The sequence below is a fragment of the Cololabis saira genome, chromosome 17, assembly GCF_033807715.1.
Source record: "Cololabis saira isolate AMF1-May2022 chromosome 17, fColSai1.1, whole genome shotgun sequence".
In the NCBI taxonomy this organism is placed as follows: Eukaryota; Metazoa; Chordata; class Actinopteri; order Beloniformes; family Belonidae; genus Cololabis; species Cololabis saira.
Genome location: NC_084603.1, coordinates 8,789,535 through 8,802,521, shown reverse-complemented (window position 1 = coordinate 8,802,521; position 12,987 = coordinate 8,789,535). Strand labels below are relative to the sequence as shown.

Below are 12,987 nucleotides of genomic sequence, written 5' to 3'. Positions count from 1 at the left end.
GATGTTCATTTTTAGGACTACTGTAGGACTGCTGTATTCAAACTATGTTTCTTCTTATATGCAAACAACCCATAACATAAGTAGGAACAAACTTAAGGTTAATATCATTCTCTGTGGATCCTAATTAGTAACTGGTATTTCTCTTAGCACAGCAAATTGGAGTTCTATTGATCTTGCACTGGATGAGGCGTTGCTATTTTTCTCCACTAAGTCAGATTTGTACATATTGTTTATTTCTGTGATAAATACGTTCTCTTTTTGACTCCAAGCTTACATTTCCCCACTATTTGCCTTCACAGTATATGTAACTAGGCATCATTATGCATGGGAGTGTTGGCCCATATTGACTTTAATTACCAATATGTGTGTTTTAAGGTAAGAGACAATGGCCACTATATTAAAAGTTTCAATCAGTCACCCTCAGTGGGGATTTGCATTTCTCAAGATTTACTTTAGATGTTTGGAGTGTGGAACTGACTTTTTATTCAAATCACATTTAGTGTGGAGTGTTAGCTTTATGCTTAATTAATAACAAATTTCCCAAAGCAAAGAAACCAGTGGCTGTAATACATACGCTGTCAAATTCACATTAAAGTTGCTCATATAAATTGCATCTCAGGATAAGACCTGGAGTAAAAGGAGTAAACAGATATTGAAAGCAAATCACCACCTGCTGTATTTTCAGCTTGTAATAGAAGACGCACAAACATTGGTAAATATTGTATTTTTATTGAAGTTGTTAGAAATTCACAACATTTACCCGAGTCAACTGTGGCCATGTGTTTTTCTGTTTCTATCCATGGGGTCAGATTTGTGTTGACAGACGGTGGCTTTGTGTGGATGGGGAGTTGGCGGATGACCCCAGAAGGAGCACCTGTCCAAGAGCAGGCCTGCTGCTGGCTCTGTAATGCATTTGGAAGGGTTTGGCATTAACCCCAATGTCATGTTCCCTCTCCCCACTACCCTTTCAGCCCTATAAGAGATACATAACTTGCCAGACCCACTCTGTCATCACAGGATTAATTAAAATGCTACACAGCAAAGGCACTGGATCAGTTTTGGACGGTGTTGCATGCATGAATGACATACACATGTTCAACTTTTCCAACACAGACCACGTCATGCCCATGATGATGTATTTAGTTACCTCAGGGGACGTGTAACAAAATTATTATTTCCTGTGACGGATGGACAGATGTCTCCTCCGCATCTCTTTGTGGATGGGTTGTCCTGTGGTGCATTGGATATATTTATAATGTTAGACATTACTTATGCCTGTCTAACAAAATTTTCCCGCAACTATGGCCATCTGGCTCATGCTAATGATTTGCATTTGCATAGTTTTTCTTGCAGTTACAACTATGTTGTCAGAAGTTCCAAATTACCTTCTCCCATTGTTGTTTAATTCATGCCTCTCACAAGACACATTATTCATTTGCAGGAATTAAAATAAGTTGAGCAGAAAAGGGGGTTACTTATTTATCCCAGAGCACAGTGATGTCCTGGCAGAGAGACAATGGAGGTGAGGGATACTAAATGAATTCTCTTGTCCTGTGTGCTTTTGCCATCACATAATTTGATTAGTGACCTGGTAAGTTTGAATGTCTGGGACCTCTTCATTTAAGTCCATTGGGGCTCCTGGGGCAAGAGTCCATGCTAAAGGGCTCAGCCGTCTTCCAAAGCGACCCTGCCCTCATGTCATGTATGCACACAACTGGGTGGCTCTGATTAATGACTATGCTTGTGGTGCTATTGAGAAGTTCTGGTGACTCTGCACAAAAGCCATCACCCTTGTCACATTAGTACAAGTATGGGAGCATTTAGCCTTATGCTGCTGCCATACAACGCAGTTAGTGTGTGGTGGACAGACATGGAATATGGAGTGTCTGCCTTAAGATAAACATAGTCATAAAAATAAAAATAGCATTTTTCCATGTTTATTGCATTTCCTGCTGAGGATTTAGCTGGAATTTCCTTCTCATTTAATAGAATCCTTTTACAATAAGATAATTTGTGCAACATGAATTTCCTGGCATCCTCCGATTTCATTAGAGCACTTTTTCCATCTGTGTCTGTCTTCTCTGTCAGCTGTGTCTCTAGTTTGTAATAATCCAGCAAATTGCAAAATGAAAAACGGCCTTGCCGGCATTCCCTGCAGTGATTTCTGAAAGTGGAAACTCCTGCTTCTTCTTCCTCTCCTCTTCTGATTAAGTTTTGGTTTAAATGGAATGTCTGGACATTAGTGAATCATTAGGAACCAGAAAATCTTCATTTGAAATGCTTCAGTTTGTGAGATGTTCACAATCTTTGGTTGATTAGGTACTAAGGAAACAGTCTCACAAGAGATTTAATGTCATTACTTTTCCGTGATAAAACATCTGCTAAACAGAGATAATATATTTGTAAATTCTTTCTATTTTCAAATGTTTGTCTTCCTTCTACAAGAACAATAACTGCCTGGTGCTGTCTTCCTTGTTTTCAGGATCCTGCTTTCATCATCACCTTAAATAAGAGTTTTTGTGCCTGCGGTGTAACCTTTAGCACATCATCCTGACTGTGATCCTAACATCCTGATTTCTCGCAGCAATAACAAGAAGTGGGATGCCTTATAAAATCTCCCAATATATTTTTATTTTACCTTTGAATCTCGCTGTAAATTAACTCAGTAAATTTGTAATCAAGAACCTCAAGAAATTTAGACCCAAGTACTGAGAAAAATAATACATTCAAACGGCAAGCTGCCTGCTCGCTCCAACTGTCTGGAACTTGTATGTTAAATGCATTTTTTGGATTGCAAACATTAGCAAGCAAACAGGCATTTGCATAAAATCACTGTACCGCTTTTGGGTGTTATAGTATATAGTGTCTTTTCCCGTAATGGCAAACTTGATGATCCATTTTGACAGCTATCTCTGCAGAAGCTGAGAAACACTTGCAGATACTTGAGTAACCAGGCGTTTCAGAGATATCACATTATGTAAGTAATCAAATAATGTGTTTACTTCCCTGTTGTAACCAGGTTGTTGTAAATCTTTTCATACACAAAGCCAACATCAGCCTTTAGAAACCACATCTTCTCTCCCGTCTGACTCAGTTTGGAAGCATGGCTCACCTTTCTGTACGTGTTATGTTTTTCCTGTGTGTCTGCCTGTGTTCAGACAACACACGTATTTCCTCTTTACAGGTTAGGTGATTATGTGCGTGTGGTAGAAACCTTTTATGTACACTCCTACAAGTTACTTTGTCTTTGTTTCAGTTTCAATTTACAACTAATTAATCTTCATTTGTATATTTTACTTGGATTCCTCTATTACCAAGAAAAAGGTAAATGTAAACAAGTACATACTGGGAGTTGGGTCACGCTCATTGAGTTAGGCTGTCCCCTTTTGGACTCCTTTCTCCATTATAAAAAATAATCTACTTTGAGAAAAGATGTTCACGCAAAAATAATTAAAGATTAATGTGATCAAACTGTCCGATCTAACTGTCTGACAGCGTTCGTAATCGGAATACGATGATAGTTTAGCTCTGGCTGAGGCTCATCTGACTGAATCTGAATCAAACCTTCTCAGACAATTTTAATTCTTTCAAAGTAATTTTAGAAATTTGCAACGTTTCGACAGTTTTCACTGGGTTATGTTTAGCTTTGTTTTAGTGGGTTTTTTTCTGCTCGCAATAACCAAGGAACACGGCCACAATGGTAGGTATTTAGGTAGGGGTAGGTTGGCGGACAAGTAGAGTAGCCCTCACTGGGTATTATCTAGGCTGTTAAGATTTGAAAAAGCTCAGAACATTCTAGTCCCGGCAACAAAAATCAGACAACAAAACAATAACTTAAAGCTTCTACTTCCCAATAGGATATAAGGTTTTCTTTCTTCTTTTTTTTCCCCAAACACTTAAACACTATATTAAAAATGTGTTAAATTATTATTTTATATAGCGTCTCGTTGTGTCAGAGGATCATTTCAAACAAAAAGATTACAACGCATTCCTAGAAAAAATAAGTATGGTATCTTGCCAGATGTTGGTTTAAGCTGCATTTGTGTAGTAGTGTTTATAGACACACACGCAAACACACACACTCTGCTAACTTGGGCAGGTTTTAAGCAGTGTTGAGCTCAAGATTATAGTGGCTTACATCCTTTGACCTGCCCGTCCCGTATGCCCAGAGTGTCACTTGATTGAAATACATTCCTCATACTAATTCACAAACCAAAGAATTTCACTTCATTATTCCTTTTCCACCACTTTTTCCTTGTTTTTGTCTTTATCTTTTTAAATTCCTTTAAATGAAAAATGATTCCCTGGTATTTAGTTACACAGATGGTCCTTTTTTGCCCCCACCCCATCAGTGGGGAGGAAATGAGTTGTGGGAGCAGATTCCTTTCACACTGAGATCTCTATAATCGTGTGGCTGTGTATCATCAGCACACCACAGTGACAGCATCCTTTAATTAATCCCACGTCTCACCACCCTGCCTTGACCATCGGTGGCTTCTCCCTCAAAGTTTCTCTCTCAACTTTCTTCTCTTTGTTTGACTGTGTGTGCAGCGGCAGGGGACTTTTCTCGAAGTGCAGTCTCCAAATTCACTTTGGCATTGTGTGAAAAACATTCATAGTTACAGTATGACAACGCTGTCATATTTCCACACCTCTGAAAGTGGGAGACATTGTGCTAACTGTTTTCATGTGCCTGTCCAAAACTTTGGAAACTGTGATTAAAATGATATGAGACTGAATCCATGTAAAATCTATTTACCCGCTCTTTAATGGTGGCCCACACTGGGCCATAGATTTAATCCCTGTACTACGCAAGACTGATCTGAGGTTGGGATGCGTCAGGACAGTGAAATAATGACGACTTAAAGTGACTGCCTTCTCTTTCTTGCACCTTGATCAATCTGACAAGTTGTATTTACAATCCTTAAAAGATGCTGACACTGCTGGATTCCCGTCCTGTTGGAGAAGCGCCAAAAACACGGCAATCCTTGAATAAATGCCGACGTGTTACAGCTCTGGAAGAGTTGTGTCTGAAGGGCTGGATAGACATCTCTGGTGATACACTGAGCTCTTGCCTGAAGGTCAGACTGTCAGATATGTAATATCAGATCTACTGAGGTTGAGTTCCAACCTTCTCAAATATCATATAGGAACAAAATCAGACTTGTGAGAATCAAACCTATAGTATGTGATTGGTACAGTTTTGTTTGATGGTCAGCCTCGAACATCTGGATGCACAAAGTGAAGTGGATGCGGAGGAATAATGCAATTAGAAACCTTGGCTTTATTTTAGTATTACTTGGTTGTAGAAGGTATTAAGTTTACTAAGTGGGCTAACCTTGTATGTGATTAGGCTGTCAACCTCTGAAAATAATTTCCTGCAGACGGCCAAATTGGAATGCAAATACAGTACTGACATTCAAAGCTGGTTTTGCAGAAATGAGAAAGAGGATAGATCGAAGTGCAGCTTCAGCTTCCCCCTGCAGAGCTGCAGACCTGGATGGGAAAATGGACAAGTTGGACCCCTCTGAACCTTACAGAATGCAATGATTATTCCCTTGATTCAGACCTTATAGACAAACGAGAGTGAGGGTCGATTAAGTTCTAAGGGAGATGTGGTGTTGATCTCATAAAGGGCATCAAGAGATGTATGGCCTCTTACAAGATCATTTAAACCACTTAATGGAAGACAGGAATTAATGACTGCCACAGAGAAGAGTCAATTATATGGATATTCTCATAACGTACCACGTATAATTTATAGTGTAATGACATCAACACTAATCAGCCCCACTGCTTTTGTTTTGGTTATTTTCGGTTTAAAATGAGATTATTGACTCTGTACTTTAGGGTGTACAATAAGTTTCCGTCTCCATAGAGTGAAGCAGAAGTGTTGTCATTGTCTAGTATTGTTGGGTGGCACTGCTTTGATGGCGCTGCCTCTTGTTAATTTATATTAATGTCAGCCAATTTCGAGTTGCAATGGATATATGTGCATGCCTTGTGCTCTCAGGCAAAAAATTGGATTCATTAAGAAGACGGAGGAGCTGGTTAAGTTTTTGGCCTTGTGGTTTCAGGTCACTGAATAATGTGAAGAGATGGAGAGGGTCCTGGCCTGAAGGCTGGGGGAAGCTGGTCAGAGATGGAGGAGAGAGGACAACACCCCCACATAGGGCCACATCACTCACACTGACGTGCCTCTCACCATACTCAGTGTTTTTACCCCTCTGCTCTTTTACTGCCAGAACAGATTGTGCTTGCGACTGAGAGCAACAATGTCACTATGACAGTCCATGGACAGCTGGGAGGATGGGAGACGATGACTTCATGTTATTTTGGTTCCATATATATTAATAACTATTTGAGTGTTTGTTAATTAGACGTGGTGGCAATGTGCTCTAGTTCACATAAAAGCATGGAAAAACCCTTAAAAAAACTAACAACCACAATTACAGATTCAGACTTAACTTGAGTTAGAAAGAGCCTTTGGCTGTCAACTGGAATCATAAATTAGTCATAAAGATGGCTTTAAATGTGAAAAATATACCAGCCCTTCTGCAAACAACAAACAAAATAAATTAACAATAATACATTTTAAATAATAGATTACCTTTTGATTATTGGAGAGTGTGCAGGGATAGTCGGATGACTTTGTAATATCTTGTATTTGTTGAAGGGTAAAAGGCAGCCAGGTGCTGCCAATAAAATGTATTTGATGAATTGCTCATAAGCATGCGTGTATAAGGGCAGATGTTTTGTCAGCTGGATGGAGCATTCAGGTTTATGTTAACACAAGGTTAAAAAGGAACGGTGTCAACAAAATCTTAAAGAGCCAGCTACTGCCGATCAGTTTGGAAGGGATTATAAGACTATTTCCACACAATTTAAACTTCAGTACAATAATCTGGATTTCCTCTGTTTAACAGAAACCTGGCACAAACCCCTGGACTATTTCTCACTAAATCAGGCCACTCCCCCCAACTTCACCTACATGGAACAAGCTCGTGCTGAGGGGCGGGGGGGCGGTGTTGCAGCAATATACAGAAAGGACATTAAAGCAACCTCCATCCCCATTCCTGTCATTCCGTCATTTGAGCACGCTGCCTTCAAACTACCTGGCCCCACTCCTCTTGTCACCGCCGTCATTTATCGCCCCCCCAAACCAAACCCCTCCTTTCTCTCGGATCTCTCGGATTTTCTGACCCAGCTCTGCTCCATCTCTCCCTCTGTTCTCCTCCTGGGTGACTTCAACTTCCACATCAACGATGCTAACTGTAAACCTGCTGCTGAATTCCTGGACCTACTACACTGCCTCAACTTCACTCAACACGTCGACTTCCCCACTCACGCCCGCGGCCACACCCTCGATCTCGTCTGCTCCACCGGCCTCACCATAAATCAGCTCTCCAGCCTTAACCTCCACGTGTCTGATCATCTGGCAATCATTATGGACATCAACATCCCCATCCCCACTCCCAAAGAAGCACGCAAAATATCCTTCCGCAACATCAGATCCATCTCCCCCTCTGCCCTCTCAGCCTCTCTTGCCACTCAGATGTCCGCCTCCCCTCCCCCGTCACCCGACAACCCCTCGGACCTCGTGGATTACTACAATCATACACTCTCCTCCTGTCTTGATCAACTGGCTCCCATCAAAACCAAAACAGTCTCTTTCGCACGCTCAGCACCCTGGTACACCCCTGAACTCCGCAAACTGAAATCCCGTAAACGTCAACTCGAGCGACTCTGCAAGAAATCCGGATTAACTGTTCATCAACTCGCCTACACTGATCATCTCCACCAATACAAGGATGCCCTCAACTCAGCTCGCTCCACCTACTTCTCCAACATCATCCATTCCGACTCCTCCAACCCAAAGGCTCTTTTCTCCACAATCAACAAACTTCTCAAACCCAGTGACAACATCTCCAACTCCTTCACAGTCTCTAAGTGCAACGACTTCCTCTCATTTTTTCAATCCAAAATCCAGACCATCTACAGTAACCTGACCACATCCTCCACCCCCTCCACCTCCCCACCTGTTTCCCCCCCCTCCACCACTCAGCCCCTGTCTCACTTCTCTCCCATGTCTTCAGCGTCTCTTTCAACAGTCATGATGGGCATGAAAACCTCTTCCTGTGCTCTGGACCCCATCCCATCCACATTTATAAAAAACTGTCTCCCAGCCATCTCCCCACTCATCATCAACATCATCAACTCCTCCTTCAGCTCTGGATCAGTCCCGGACACCCTCAAACTGGCAGCTGTCACCCCCATCCTCAAAAAACCTGGACTCAACCCTGACACCATGAACAACTTCCGGCCCATTTCCAACCTCCCTTTCCTGTCAAAAATTCTGGAACGTGCCGTCGCCACTCAGCTCAAGACCCACCTCACCTCCAATGATCTGTTTGAAACATTTCAATCTGGTTTCCGCTCACGTCACAGCACAGAAACAGCCCTCATCAAAGTCACCAATGACCTCCTTCTCTCCTCCGACTCCGGCAACCTCAGCATTCTCCTTCTCCTGGACCTCACAGCAGCCTTCGACACCATCAGCCACACCATCCTCCTTTCCCGCCTGGAATCATCTCTCTACATCACCGGATCCGCCCTCTCCTGGTTAAAATCCTATCTCACCAACAGACATCAATTCATCAGCATCAACAACTGCTCCTCCTCCACTGCCCCTCTGTCACAAGGCGTCCCCCAGGGTTCGGTGCTTGGTCCTCTACTCTTCATCCTCTACATGCTCCCCCTTGGCAACATCATCCGCCGCCACCGCCTCCACTTCCACTGCTACGCCGACGACGTCCAGCTGTACATCTCCACCAAATCCCTCACCTCTGCAACCCACTCTACCCTGACCAACTGCCTCGCTGAAATCAAGTCATGGATGCACTCGAACTTCCTCCAACTCAACTACAACAAATCGGACATGCTCATCATCGGCCCAAAATCCCTCACCAAAACCGCTCACAACTTCACCCTCACCATGGACAACTCCATTCTGTCTCCCTCCACTCACATCCGCAACCTCGGAGTTATCCTGGACAGTAACCTCTCCTTCCAACACCATGTCAACCACATCACAAGGACTGCTTTCTTCCACCTCAAAAATATTGCCCGTCTCCGTCCATCACTCTCCTTCTCTACCGCTGAAACCTTGATCCACGCCTTCATCACCTCAAGACTCGACTACTGCAACAGCATCCTCTACGGTTCAACTTCCAAGGTCCTCAATAAACTCCAATACATTCAAAACTCTGCCGCCCGCCTGCTCACCCACACCCGCTCCAGAGATCACATCACCCCAGTCCTCCAGAAGCTCCACTGGCTCCCCATCTCTCAACGGATCCAATTCAAAATCCTTCTCCTCACCCACAAAGCCCTCCACAACCAAGCCCCCTGCTACCTCACCGACCTGCTCCACCGCTACACTCCCTCCCGCAGCCTCCGCTCCTCTGACGCCAACCTCCTGTCCCTTCCAGTCAGAACCAAGCACCGGACCTGGGGCGACAGGGCCTTCTCCATCGCTGCACCCACCCTCTGGAACTCCCTCCCCAAAAACATCCGTGACTGTACTGACCTCCCAGCATTCAAATCCCATCTCAAAACTCACCTTTACAGAACTGCTTTTAATGTGTGATTAATGTCCTGTCTCATTTTGTGTCCTTTTGTACTGTCCTGTGTAATTGTAATTTGTATTATGTGTTTTGTTTTAATGTAAAGCGTCTTTGAGTGCCCAGAAAAGCGCTATATAAATAAAATGTATTATTATTATTATTATTATTCATTGATAGATAGTGGAAAATATGTTTTTCTTCCTTTTAGGCGTATTCATAATGATTAGTATTGGTTGTGTCCTTATTTTTCCAGTCTTGGGACTGTTACCATGAGAACAGTGCGTCATCAACCCCTTTGTGGCTGGATTTTGTGAGGTGGAGATGATACGTCAAGGTTAGAGATTGGTTTACCAACCATGCCGTTGTAGAACAACCTCCACTGCCCACTAGTTCATGACCACCCAGTGACAAATGGAAAGTATTCAGGACAACTGCCAATTTTATCAGATATTCAAGTTCACTCCAAGATCAGACTGTGAAAATTTCATAAATGCACTTTTTTTTTTAAAGCGAGACTCAGACTCCACAGGTATCACTTTGCATGTTCAAAATTGATGAAATGGATTTCACAGAGAGCGCCACTTTTACCACCAAGGCTTTGTCCCTTGGTTGGTTCTGCGATGGCTGCATGCCGTCTATAATCACACAGTCATTCGGTTCTAACAGATTTCTCTTTGGTCTTTTTGGCGGCAGTTTCCCAGGAATAAATTTTTTTTTGTGGCAATACAATGTGACCGCTGTGTGTGAAGAGCCTTTTAGTTGACTCTGAACTTCTCTGTTTTCTAGAGTCAAATGTGATGCCATCTGTTCTACAGCTAAAGCTTGGCCAGAATTGGGCCATGCAACAGGACGGTAATACCAAGCACAGCAGTAAATCTAGGACAGAACGGCAAAAGCAAAAAAATAGCAAAAAGGTGTAGCATTTGTCCAAATGTTTGCCTGATTGAAATACTGCGGTGGGACTTGAAGTACTGTGCTATATGGCTGCAAATCTCAGGCTCCTGAAGAAATTAACTTAAAACAAGTGGGTCAAAATCCCTCTAAACTATGTAAGAATGTGATAACGTCATACAAAATAGGACTGCTTCAGGTTATTGCCTCTAAAGTGGGTATGTACTTTGTTATTCACACACTGCTTCTGCAGTTTTATCTTAGTCTAAGTTCACTTAAAAAAAACAATGTTTCATGTGTCATGTTGTCCATTTAATTTCAGCATCTAGTAAGGGTTGGATGATTTTTTTATTATGTTCTGCTAATTAAAACTAGAGAAATGAATAAGGATGTACTTTGTTTTTCACATGACAGTATTTCTAGCACACATATATATCCATAAGATCGCCTGTCTGGAGAGCTCCTCTCCTCGTTTTTGCATTCTGTGTCGTGTAGGAAGTCGAGGATAGGAAACCTCAAGTGCTCCTTTTATTTTTGCTTTAAGTGTGTGGTTGTTGATGAGATGCTCATCTTTAATGATGAAGCTTGTACTTTGAGATGTAAAAAAAAACAAAAAAACCCAGAGGTTATAAATATCTTTAGAACAGATTGTTCCGTATACTTGAGTGACATTAGTCATCCCTTTTCATTGTATGTAATAACATAATCTTGAATTCCTAAGTGCTTGAATGGACTTTTTAAAATGTATTTATTTTCAATTTGCTTCTTGTAGATGTTTTGACCTCACATTCAAATGCCTTTTTACTTCCAGTCGATTAAATGATCCCAGCTGTCCAACCTGTGGGCAGATGAGTCCCTACAAGTCGGTTAGTAGGAACTGACTAGGTCTGTTATTAAATGTTATATCAGTTTATCTAAATGGTACCAAAAGAAAGTAAACCATTAACGAAAATGTTACCATTTCTTCCATTTTTTTTCTAGTGTCAGATTTCAACAATCACATCCCACAATGCCATGTAACAAAGAGGCTCTGTCTGAAGCAGACCATCCCTATGATCTACAGGTTTCCAATCAGTCTCTGGTGGATAGTTTTGTTCTGTGGTCACTGCTATGCATCAATTTTTCATCTCTTGAGATTGTTGAACTGAATCTGACCTGACCTTACTGACCTTTTTTAAGTCATGGGGTCACATGGCCTGTACTTTTTGATGCAGCTAATGGTGCTGATGGAGAAAAACCATGCACAGCTACTGGCAGTGGTGAGGCAACGCAGGGGTGCTTTGATGCTATCAGCTATAGGAATGCAAATGTGACCGGCTGCCTGACCAGTACATTACAAAAGGACGAAAAGGAGCTTGAGACAGACAGTGCAGCTGCCCCCATTAACTTTAATCGTTTGGTTACATAAAAGAAAAACATCATCAAGCTCTGTCTGTGTCACACAAGAGACAAATGCATGTGGTAGTGTTGTTTAGAGAGCTGCCTGACCTCACTGGGAACTTGTGAGTGATTAAGGAATTGTTTAAAGAGACAGATGGGATAAGGGTCATGACTGATAAGCAGAATCACACAGGCTTGTCAGGAATCCGCTTCATCAATTTTTGTCTCATGTTTGGGTCAGCTGAGATATACAAAACTGGTCTATTTATGTATTATTTTTCAGTGAAAGTCGAAACAATAGAATTCTCCTTTCACCTTTGTGCTAAGCTGTAATTTATCAAACAGGTGAGTGAATAAGTAAGAACGACTTGCTCATTGTCAGAGCTTTAAAGCAATCTTCAGTGCCCTAACCACAACAAACCCATTCGCTTCACCCCAAACGCCCTCAAGAAAACAAAGATTGATGCACAAAAAGAACTGCAGTGATCTCTTTAATTCACTATTTTTGGAGTATTTCTGCCTCAGAAATAATATTTCAGTCATTCCATTGGGTTATTGCCATTGCATGACATCTGAATACTCTTCTCAAGAAATATAGTAATTTTCCTGTCGAGTGCATCTGTAGAGTCAAATTATTCATCAGTTAGAAACTGACATGAAACCAGCTAAGACCTCCTCCTTATGAAGGCAGGTTGTTTAGTACTTAGGGCTGTATACACTGCAATTATGCTATTATGTCAGTTATCATTTTTATTCTTATTTCGTCCGTCTTTGTGTGTGTCTATTTAATTCATATTTTTATTTTTTGGCTTGTTTCTAGAACTGGATCTTAGTTTAAGTGCTTGGAGGAACATTTCAAACCAAAATCAAGCTGCTTGCTCTGTATGCTATTGTTATGTATTTAAAGATGGTAAATTACGTGGTCAGAGAAGAGCAGATGCAATACGGTCTCGGAAACACTCTTACTGGATTTAAATGGGCCGCTAACAACAACAAAAAACGTTTTAATAATAATAACAAATAAATAAATAAATAAATGAAGTCAACACATTTGTTTTGACTTACTCAGGCAAACAAAATTCACAAAACT

General features: G+C 41.7%; 1 protein-coding gene across 1 annotated transcript in view; it reads left to right on the top strand.

Annotated features, from left to right (window-relative positions):
* Nucleotides 1-12,987, top strand: part of macrod2 (mono-ADP ribosylhydrolase 2) — a 445,260-nt gene that overhangs the window by 69,815 nt on the left and 362,458 nt on the right. The window lies entirely within an intron of this gene.